The 11835-nt window shown below is 44.8% G+C and overlaps 1 protein-coding gene across 1 annotated transcript in view; it reads left to right on the top strand.

The window, feature by feature from the left end:
- Window positions 1-206: 206 nt before the first annotated feature.
- The window catches only part of PCDH15 (protocadherin related 15), a 688108-nt gene continuing 676479 nt past the window's right edge, over window positions 207-11835 (top strand). Inside the window, exon 1 of the mRNA XM_017826140.1 lies at window positions 207-260. The gene's annotated coding sequence lies outside the window, so the exon portion shown is untranslated. The remainder of the gene's footprint in view (window positions 261-11835) is intronic.

The raw sequence follows: 11835 nt of genomic DNA, 5'->3' as shown, positions 1-11835 counted from the left end.
GCGCCGGAGCCGCGGCAGCGCGGGGTGAGCTCCGCGGGGTGAGCTCCGCCGGGTGAGCTCCGCCGGGTGAGCTCCGCCGGGGGGGCCGCGCCGCCGCTCCCCGCCAGGTACCCCGCCCCCGCGCAGCCACCGCCGCAGCCGGCGCTGCCCCCGCTCCCGCACGGACCCGGCGGCACCGGGGCCGCCCCCGCGGGCCTCGCTGCGAGAGGGCGGCGGCCCCCGCGCCCGGCCCCGTCCCGAAAGTTTCCCGGTGGAAGGGGGTAAGTCGGCGGGGAGGGAGGGATGCGCAGGTGGGATCGCTGGCGGGGAGGGGGGGGGCCGGACTGCGCTGCCGCGGCTCCTCGGGATGCCTCAGCCCGGAGGCTCCCACCCTGCTGGGGCAGGGCTCGGCGGCCGGAGCTTGGGAGAGCCTCCTCCAGCGAGGACAAACACCTATCTCCTCCTCTCCTTCTCCATCGGTCCCTGCCGCCAGGCAGAGGAGAGACTGTGACCTCAACTGTTGTCGTGCCGCTTTGACATGTAGGGTTGATTTGCAAGGGCTAATGTACAAATGCAGTGTTTAGACTTTAATATCTGCATATGGTAATGGATAAAATAAAGGAACCCCTTAGTATTCCGCTCTTGTAATACTTGGCGCGGGAGAGGCTGCTGTTACATCTCATTTCCGAGCTCATTTGGGGAAAGCGGCGTGATGCTGGGTGCCTTCCCTGCTGTCTTTTCTCGAGTGCCTCAGCCTGTCAGGCATCGGGGAGTCCTGCGAAGGGGAGACGGGAAGCTCCTTGCCTTGTAACTGCAAAGCTGCGGGGAGACACCTTCTCGGGCTCGGAAAGCCCCGTGAACGCTTTGCGAGTGGGATTACAGCGGGAGTCAGCAGGGTGACCCCCGACTCATGGTAGGTGATGTGACTCTGCTGCCTGCCTTTTACACACCCCAGTGATTTTATCTATCCCTGTGACCGAGCCGAGCTCTGGGTTTTAAATGTTGTGCTAACTTGAGAAATGAACGGTGAGGTAGCTTTGGGGGCTGGAGCCTGAGCACTGTGAGATTACCTGGGGAAGAGCAAGACAGACGTGTGGGTGGTGGTGTCATCTGGGGGCACATGCCGGGAGAGGCAGACGCCGGCTTTCCAGACCCTGACGTGTTCCAGCAGTGGCCATTAATGACGACTGCGTGGATGTTAATTTAGAGGGAGGGGCGTGGTAGTGGAAGGGGCTGTTGGATGCAAATCAATTCCCATGGACTCATTTGGACTCCGCCGAGGTGGGGGGGAAAGCCCCAGTGTTTGCAAAGCAGGTTGCTCCCACATCCCATCATGAAAAGTTAAGGTGGAAACATTTTCCTTGTCTGTTCCCACCCACCCCCCGACGGGAGGAGGTTTCGTGACATGTAAAATTCTCAAACGGCTCTTTGGGGTGTCTGCGTTTTAAGCAAATACGTTTCTCACTTCGACTGAGAACAGTTTTGCTTTCTGATGAGTGGAAACTGGGGAAAAAGAGAGATTTAAAAATAAAATCAGACTGTATAGTCGAAGTGGTAAAGCAAATGTTCTCAAGATCCCACGTAGCAAGCTGGGAATGAACGCAAACTGTTCTTGCTGTGTAACTCTTCCAAATTCAGTTCTCCCTGGAAGATGCGATCTCCTCCTGCTTCCCAGCAAAGCCCGATCTGCATGGCCGGTCAATCACGGAATGTGCATGAGGTGCTCAGGCTCCCGAAGCAGCAGTGGGAGTGTGTTGGCACTGCAGCACAAGTGACAATCTTGTCACACGCGGAACCCGGCATGGACAGCAACGGGGTGGGAATCCACCCTACTTTAAACATTTTGGTGTGCCAAAGCTTTGCAAAATTTAAGGCAGGTTACTCCCAAGTCGGGGACAACTGGCTCTCCCCTCTTGCTTCAGCTGCTGTGGATCTGGCAGGCCCCCTTATGCCACCCTCTGGAAGGCACAGTGACTGTAGGTGACACGTGCTTGATTTTCAAGAGAATGACCATAGACCGGTAAAGGGACACTTAGATCAGGCTTGCTTATGTTTTTATTCAAAGTTTTATAGTGCAGCTTTTCACATCCTGCTTTGCCTATAACTTCCAAATGACAGTATGTGCACACATTTGGGAAAGTGTCAGAGTATCTAATTCCATTGGCAAAATGGGAATGGTTATTAGAGCAACCTGCTAATCATCTGACAGGTAAGTACTGATTCAGTGTGCACTTCGCAGATGATGAGGTTCAATCAGCTTTGTGGGACTATAGTTATTGTTCATTCTTGCCCTGTCCACCAAATGAAGCATCATTTTTGTGCACATGTGTTTGTCAGATCTGGTCTCTAGGCTCTGATTTTCTGTACCCTAATGGAAGTCTGAAGCATGGAGTCTGTTGAGTTGCTGCACTGTGTATCTGTGCTGTACATGTATTTACTACTTGATAGGATAGCTTGGTGTCTCTTTGGGACAGCTACACTGCAGTGCTGGATAGGGACATGGGAACAGTGCTGGGGAGTGAAGCTTTGCATATGATATAAGAGCGTGGATATCAGACAGAAGTTAGAATTTGGCTTAAGTTCTTTTTCCTCTGTTTACAAAATAAACTTCTGTAAGTTCCTTATGTATTGTTACTGGCATCTGTACACTTAAGGAACTATGTCTTTACTTGGTGGAATACATCCTTAAAAGGTACAGTCCTTCAGATGTCTCTCACTTACTTCTCCTTTCCTCCTTCCCATGCCTTAGCAGCCACATATGCATGGAGATTTACCCCTGAATCTGTGATTTAAGTCATTTAAGCTTTAAATGTGGGACATAAGTTGTTAAAACTCTGCTTGTGGTTAGCAAACAGGTGAAGGAAATAAAACCACTAGCTTTGCACTTTTCCTTTCCTGGCTTTAATAAACTTCTGGAAGTAATTATGCCTTAGCTAAAATGCTCTTATACAGGAAAACAGGGTGAATGTTAGCTTTCCTTTTTGTTTTGTTTTTATGTTTGCATCAGGGCCTCTGTCCAGGCAAGCAGCAAAATCTGAAAACAGGAAAGTAAATTTTGGTCTGAGTGCAGTTGTAACACTAAGTGTGATACCAAACCCGTTGGTTTGGCAAACTGAACCTTGTCACTCCATGAAGGTTGTTTTTGGATCTTCATCCAAGCTTGAAGTAAATTTAACAGACCTCTAGCAAAATGAAGCATTTTTTTTTGTGTGTGTGTGAACCAGCTATTTTTCTCCTAAACTTAAAGTGCACAGATGAAAACTGAACTATTAGCCAGGTAATATGTGCTTCTTGGTACTCAAAACATGCAGATGGGTAACAGAGTAGTTGGAGCTTGAGATCTGGATCTAGCCAAAAAGCTACTTGAGAATTAAAGCCAGGTTTGCTGGTTCTATCCTATTAATAGTTTATGAATTCAGTATCTGAACCACAGAAAACAGTAGTTAAAGTGGCAAGGATTATTGCTTAAAACCCTGCAATCAGAGCTTGCTGTTTTAATTAAAAATAACTAATCAACTGATTGATGAAGGGAAAAAAAGTGCCTTGCAGGTATGTATTCATTTTGCTGCTACTAGAGTATTCTATTTGATGCATTTATTGATGTGAAGTCTTTTGGGGAAAGAGACACTGAGTGCCTAAAAAGCTTGTAAGAGCACAACAGAGCAGGCTTCTGAGAGAGGAGATTCTCCTGCAGCTTTGCATGCTTAGGTGATTTATTATAAGAGACTTCACAATAAGTACTAACTCAGCAGCAATTGGAAGTGGTTTGTCTTTTGGCAGTTCAGGCAGTCCGTATAATCCTGTTGGCAGTGACTCTGTGTGTTTCCTTGCTGTTAGGATGACATGCTGTTCTTTGGTGACTGCATACCTGGCTGAATTTTTTTTTTCAAGCTGTAGCACAAAAGATAGTAGAACAAGTACTTTTAATTGTGGTGATAAACCTCTGAGTAAGAGCTAAAGTGATTTACGGTACTGTCTGTGTATATAAATCTACCTATCTGAGCTTTTTATGCCCAAAATGCGCAGCTTTGGGTGTGGGAGAGAGAAGGGTATTCTTCCTGGATTCACCTGAGAAGGGAAAAGCCATGGAGAGAAGGGTGACCTACAGCTGTGGAGTGGCTGTATCTTATTCCCCTGTGGATTCCCCTGTCATCAGAGATTCGACCTTGTCAGCGTGATTGCCCTGAATACTTGGCCAGTCGTTGAATTCCAGAACGGTTTGGGTTGGAAGGGACCTTAAAGCTCATCTTGTTCCACCCCCTGCCATAGGTAGGGACACTTTCCACTATCCCAGGTTGCTCCAAGCCCCGTCCAGCCTGGCCTTGGACACTTCCAGGGATGGGGCAGCCACAAAATGTTAATGAGCTTCCTTGGAGGTGCCAGGATGCAGGAAACCCCAGCACTGTGAAGGGGGGATGAGCAAGGGCACCAGCTCCTCTGCTCTCTGCCTGTATTGGAAAGGCGGATGAAGGGGTTGACTGGTTTTGTTTGTTTGTTGTTTTGGCTTTCTTGGAGGAACTTTCTGTCTGCTGGGGAAGTCTTTGAGGGGGGTTGATGAGCAATTCCTGGCCAAGCAGACGAGCGGTGTATCTCAATTAGGATGCTGCAGCTGCGGTGACAGCACGGAGCTGGGATGGGCCAGGTGCCAGCCAGGTGCTTACCCTGTGTATAAAACCCTTACCTGGGCTGTGCTGCCTTATATGGGGAATAACTGCTCTGAAATAACGCTCCAATAGGAATTTACATTGGTGCCATCGAGATTGTAATCTTAGCCTGAAGGTGAACAGAGGAGTCCTAGGCTTTTTCCTAATTTTCCTTGTAACTTCAGACAAACAAACCTTGCCTGTAGCGGATGCTTGCCTGAGGAAGGGCCATGGACTGCTGTCTTTCTCCAGCTGATTTTGTCTGTCATTAAGAGAATGCCCTGGAACATGCAAAGACAGAGTGTTGGTTCAAATAAATTCCCTGAATCAGTGCAGTCTGAAGGGCAAAGAAAAAGAGCAGAGGGAGGTTCAAAGTGAAGAGCCACAAAGGCTGTGGTTGTTTTCTGTCTCTGAAGTACTAGCTTTTTTTTTATTTAGTTCATACGTTTCATTTTCTAACCTGAACAAACCGTTCGAGGTATGGAGAGAAGAAACTGAGGTAAAAAGACAAATCTGACTGATAAAAACAGGTGGAAAGATTTCTGGAAGGAGTTTGGGAAGCACATAAGGAGAAAAATACTCCTGATAAAGCAGTTTGAGGAGCCATCTTAGTAAAACTGTAGCGAGTCCTTTCTAAGGTGAAGATCATGTTTAAGCACTGAAATGCTGCTTTTGCTGAAGTGATTTAATTAGTGGGAGAGAAACATACAGCCTACTACTTTCATCAGTGCTTTTATTTACTACTTTGGTAGTCAGGCAATCAGATTTGGATAAGATTTTGTGGCTAAAATAGCTTTGTTTTTCCAGAAATAAACATTAACACACATTTCTACTTAAAGCCAACCCAAATAATTCTGTACTAACTGACTTAGTACCCAGGTTATAAGACTGAATGTGTAAACAGCAGTGCTTCAGGATCTGAGAGGGCTGTGTGACAAGGGTTATTGGTGTGTCTATATTACTTATTGTTGTGGTTACTGGGGAGCCTTCCTGCAAAGCCAGGTTGTTATTGCTGCATTTACTTAATTCACGGGGTTCCTGCTCACATATTTTAAACAGATAAAATACTCCTTCTTGGTTTCCATTCACGCTGTGGTTCAGTGTACAGCCATTGGAGAGTGTTGGTGGTTTATTCCTTTGGATGAGATATAAAACTGCAGTCTGTTATTGCTCTGTTGTCGCATTATGTGTGGTGCTTTTTACAAAAACATGAATATTAATCCCAGAGTGTAATTTGAATAGCTGATTGCAGAATTTTCTGTTTGCCTACATTTCCCCCCCTGCTCCCCCATCTTTAGAAACAGTGCTTCTGTCTTCCTTTTGGCACTTCCACAGCTGCTCTTGGTAGGAGGAGATAACTCCTGTTACCTGGTGCTCTGGGTGTCTCACGAGCCATCCCATGGGAACACCCCCTATGGGATAGCATTGGATCTGTGCCATCTCACAGCACTTGCATGGCACCAGGTGAGTGTATGATTCCAGATTTCTCTGATATCCATGTTATAGGAATGGTGGGGAGAGGGGACAATTCTGTTTCAAAGCTAACAGTTCTGTTTAAATATAAGGATATTACTTGGACAAACAGCTCCAAATGTTGCTGGCTGATGAGCAGCAATAGAGGGATGATAATAAGCAGCTTTGTGCTCTCTCCTTACAGATCTTGGTGTTAACTTTGCCTGTTTGTAGAGGTATTTCCCTAGTCAAGCAGACCTACCAAGCAACACCCAGTTACCTGCCCCCATCACAAGAGATGATAAAATATCAAGGATGTATTTTAGAGTAATGGGCAGGTGGCACTTGGGAACTTGGCAGTGATGGGTTAATGGCTGGACCCAGTCTTGGAGATCTTTTCCAACTAGGACTTTCTGATGATTGTTATTATGATTGTGGAGAAAAAGAATCTTTTCTAAACAGAGAAATTAATTATGGCCTGTCATAAAAGCAAACAGTCAGGTATTCTGTTGATGCAGTTTGGGTGGTTTTGATTCAGTTTTCTTTTAGCTGCATTTTGTGTGTTTGCTCTAAACAACACATATTTGAGTGTGACCACACTCTAAGGTTTCATTCTGGTGATGGATGTGCTGCACTTCATAGATACTCCTGGGTCTGTCGGGGACAGCCCTGGAACCCATCCCTCTGGGTACTGGAGCTCTGACCTTCCAGAGGAGCTGTTTAAGCTTATCTGATCTATGGAATGCAGTAGCAGTAAGGCTGACTGGGAAACAGGTCTTTGGAGAGGTGAGCGATGGGAGCTCAGGGATGAGCTGGGGAGCTTTCCAGCTGAAATTGGGAAAGGCCTTGTGAGTGCTGGGCCAGCAGTTTCTTCCTGAGTGGCAGCAAAGTTGCTGTGTCTCAGTTCTGTGCTAATCCACGCTTCACTTGGCAATAGCCAAGTTCCAAAGCTAAGCTTAAATGGGTATGTACTCATTTACCATGTAGGTGTTTGAGTTCTTGAGTGCTATGGCAGACCCTTATTCCCAAGAATCTCCACTGAACAGACATGTATTTATGGCCTATGAAGAGTTTCTTTCTTTTTCCTTTTTTCCTTTCAGTTTTTACCTTTGGGCAATATTAAAGCTTGAAATAACCTGGAAACCTTTGATTTCTGGTGGTGTGTCCAACAACACAAAACTTGTGTCTTTGTTCTCTGCTTTTGTCTGCAGAGGTTGTGAGTTTGAGGAAAGTATTTGTGAGACAGCACAATGAAAGTAATTAGAAGATGGTGTATTTAATTTTTATTGTTGCACCTGAAAGGAATGGAAGCTAAAAATGAAACACACACACACTAATGGCACTAGGTCTTGACATTTATGTGTCATGTGTATGACAAGGAAAAAGGAACAACCTGAAGCAGAAATAGTGTTGCCTTTGAATTTTTATTCATTTTTTTCTTTAGGTCCTGATAAAGAAAAGGGTGACTAGAAGTTAATTTTGAAGAAGCACCGAGTGGTTTCTGAATCCATTTAGCTTATGGAACTTTAAGTTATTTAACATTCACAAATAGAATCTTTAAATCTCTCAAGAACAGTCTGAACTCTGTTACTCGTATGTCCACTAGCAGAGATTTGTTCATAATAATGAAATTACTGCACTTCTGATAGTCAAGGAACTTTCTGGTATTTGCCTATTTTACTTTTAAGTTGGAGGGCTTTTTCCCCTGTAGGTGCAAAAATCAATCATAGAGCAGTAGATAATCTTATTCCTTTACTACTTTTTCAGATTTTTTTTCATTTTATGAGAGCAATGCCTTTCATTGGAATGCAGTTTGAATAAAAACTTGCAGTTTGAATTAAAAAATAAACCTCTTAATATTTAATGTGAAACAAGGTTATTTACAAACAAACCTGAGTAAGATCTGGGTAAATGCACCTGGTGACTTTCAGAGGGTGGTTTTTGTTTTTTAAAGATGGACACTCTAATAAAATAGGATTAATGACTGGCAAACCACGGGGCAGATCTTGAGCTCCTAGGAATCACTCTGTATATTGAAAAACTTCAGAGAATAAGATACTGTGAACTCCTGTGCACGTGAAAACGTAGTCTGAGCAGAAGTGGAGTGCATGGCCTCTAGGAATCCTCAGCAGCCTCTGTCACAAGATGACGTCTTTCTGCCTGGCAGCCAACTTGGGAAGCAGAGTAGAGGGAGGTGGAAGGCTGGTGGTGAGTGGTGGTTGTCCTTTCCTTAGCAGTTCACCTGGATTTCTCCAGAGGTTTATGTGCACGAGGGAAGTGTCACAACATGGCAGCTACAAGAGGGACAGAAAAGCTGGGCTACCACTGTGGTCTTTTTTTCATCTAGGAAGGTGGTGTGAAGGACGCTGGTGGGACTGAAACTGCTGAATAGATGAGTCAGGCTGCTCATGAATTTCATAATAGATGGAAGCTTTGTCCACTGGCACTGCAACCTGCTTCCCTTTTTGCTTTATTTCTTCCTGATCCTAACTTCAAACAGCAATGAAGCAGTGGAAGATACTGCCTATGTTTGCCTCATTGAAGGTAAAGGACAGAGGATTATTGAAATCCCTTACAAACTCTCTTTTTTGGGGGGTACAATGATATCTCTTCAAGTCTTTGATAATGTTCCTATTCTAATATCTTTGAAGGCAGATTACAAAAAGAAAATCTTCTAACTACTAAGGGAGTCTCAAACTAAAGGGAGCCATCCATCAGAGATATGGATGTTATGTCCTCTTGCCCTCCCACCAATTCTCAGGATAGTGACAAGTTTATGACTTGGGCTGTCAGCCACAGAGGATGTTGCCGAGGGCATGAAATTCCAAGTTCTTTCTAAAGGTATCCTTGTATAACTCCTGTGGAAGGAATTAGCAAATTGTTTTGGTGGCACAACAGGCAACTGAAATGTTAAGGCTGCTGCAAAATGAAGTCAGTCCTCTGGGCCACACACACCTATCACAAGTTGGTGCTTTTTTAATAGAAAGGAATCGATTCAGGGCAATTCTTGGATCTTTTCTCTGCTTTGAAAATAATTCTGAATGAAATTGTTGTGCTAGAATTAGTCCCCATGTGCTGAGAGGTAGTGGTGATTTGATGGGGGCATGTAAAGCTGATGGGGAAAGTATCATGTGGCTGGAAATGTCCTTTTAACTCTAACTTTGCATTTACTAATACGAATACTACTGTAGAATACTTCTATCTCTGTATTTTAGAGTGAAGTAAGTTTTTAATTTGTAGTTAAAACCAATAGGTACAGTTCATTGAATCACAGAATGGTTTGGGTTGGAAGGGACCTTGAAGATCATGCGGTCCCACCCCCTGCCATGGGCAGGGACACCTTCCACTAGCCCAGGTTGCTCCAAGCCCCATCCAGCCTGGCCTTGGACACTTCCAGGGATCCAGGGGCAGCCACAGCTTCTCTGGGCAACCTGTGCCAGGGCCTCCCCACCCTCACAGGGAACAATTTCTTCACAACATCTAATTTAACACCTTTCTCCCGTCTCTGTACACAAATGTGACTCTGCCGCTGTCAGTAACAACATTACTGGGGCTGTTGAAATACTTGGGATAGTCTAGGAGTTGTCCAACCTCCTGAAAGGACAGAATTGAGGTCAGTTGTAGGAAGAGAGTTGCTGAGACAAGAGCAGTTAGTACCTGAGGTTCATCAAGAAGTGTGGCAAGTGGGACTGTGCAGTCTTGGAAAAATAGTGCCTTTACAAGACAGCATCTTTGGAGATTGATTCATTACAATTATGTGTGTCCCTACAGTGTCTGCTGGAATTCAGCTTTTTGAGCTTTGATGTGACACCATCTTCTGTTTCCCAACACAGGTACCTACAGATGAATGGGTGCATGTGCTCCTGGCCCTTCTGAATAGATGGGCATTTATTCGTAATGCGAAAGAAATGAAAACTTTTTTGGATGAAGTGTAGTGATAGAAATGACACACGAAGAATTTCGTGTTAAGACTGTAGATCCATCTTGTCAGCAAATGTTTGTTTTCAGTTCTTGTACTGCTATATATGATCTTTTAGCAAAATCAATTACAGCTTAATATTACATGGAAAATTAAGGATAATGAAATCCATCAGTAAGGTTATGTTGCGAGCAGACAGGCTGAAATTGTTGTTAGTGTGCTGGTTTACTTACAGTAATGCTGTTTCGCTTTCATTCAGTCTCCTGATCAAATTTTAACAGGAGGTTTGACATTTACATGACATTCACATCTGTAGGAACACTGTTTCCTTTTCCCCATTGCTCAGTTTTCTTTGAGTTAACATTCTGCTCAAAGCAGTGAGAGACATTGGAGAAGGGAGCCGATAAGAAATGATCACTGTAATAAATTGGCTGTGTTCTTGAGGCTGGCCACCACTATTTTAGACTTCTGGAGTGGTGGTGAAAAGGCTTTAACCGACAAATTGGTCGCAGACAGTGCCACAGAAACTCGGATTGCCTGGTTGTGGCCCCTTTGTTTGTAGTGTAAGTAATTTTGCAGGGTTAAGAATAACGTGCTGCTTGTTGCTGGTGTAGATTTGGATGAGGCTGTGGGGCTCAAGAACTTGGGAAGGAGCTGGCAACCCGGGATTGGGCTGTGTACCCTGGAGCAGAGCCTGGGGGGAGCTCCAGCCTGGGCCTGGCTGAGAGGGTGTGCTCAGGGGGGCTTTGGCCAAGGGGGAGGGATGGGGTGGAAAATGCTGCAGCCAGAGGGTACCAGACTCACTTGCTGAGCTGACTGGAGTGTTGGTGACCTTGGAAACAGGGCAGGGATGAGCCACAGCAGTGTCCTGTTCACAGCACCTCGGAGGTGGAGCCACAGTAAGAGCTCCAACTGTACATCTTATTTTACATATTTTTACATAGATATCCACTCGTGGCGGCTTAAATGGGCTCCAGAGCCTCCTAAAAGCCACAGAGCAATTTTTAGTTTTGGTTCTGCACGCTCTACTCAAATCAGAACTGATAGAGGTGCTCAATGCACATGCAAGAGTTGATTTGTTTTCATGGAAAATGGTGGCATTCCTGGGCTGAGGATGTTTGTTGCATGTAAAGGAAGAGCTTAACATGGAAGTTTTTGATGTGAAATCTGAAGCAGTCACTGAAGGAGTGCAGCTGCCCTGGGCATTACCAATGCCAGGGTCAGAAGGATCAATCTAATTATATAATTGCTATATATATGTAAAGATTCGTTTTCAGATGCTTCTAGTGCCCAGTCTGATGGCCACAGCCTTTCTGTGGAGCTGTATGCCAGTCTTCTTCTGCTGTATGTTTTTTTAATAATTGTGTATATGTTAGGACTAATTCTTAATTTCATCGTGACAATCTCATGTCTGTCAATTAGATTTAGAGGTCGATTTAAACAGTGCATCTACTTAAAAAAAAATGCATCCAAATGCAGCTACTTAACTATACATTTCACAAATCACAGGGTCTAGAGTTTTTGGCAGTGGCTTGTTCTCCTGTGGTTAGGATGGAACCATTTGGACATTTTAACTGATCTATAATTTCAGGTAGACTATGTACTTGAATTTTTGTTAACAACAGAGAGTAAGGTTTGCTGATACGAAGAACTGCTCATATATTCAGACCTTTCTTCCCCCGTTTTTCAATCCCACTGCAAGGAGCAGCAAGTTTGTTGTTCCACTGATGTCGTTTTACAGAAAAGAAAAAAACCCCACAACTTTACTTTGTATACTTAAGAGAAGTGTCAGGGCCCAAAGGAATTGGCTACACTGTGTAATGGTATCAGTTGGGAGCTGGT

Source organism: Lepidothrix coronata, unplaced genomic scaffold (genome assembly GCF_001604755.1).
Source record: "Lepidothrix coronata isolate B3197 unplaced genomic scaffold, Lepidothrix_coronata-1.0 Scaffold124, whole genome shotgun sequence".
NCBI classification, from domain to species: domain Eukaryota; kingdom Metazoa; phylum Chordata; class Aves; order Passeriformes; family Pipridae; genus Lepidothrix; species Lepidothrix coronata.
This window is presented reverse-complemented; position numbering and strand designations above follow the sequence as displayed.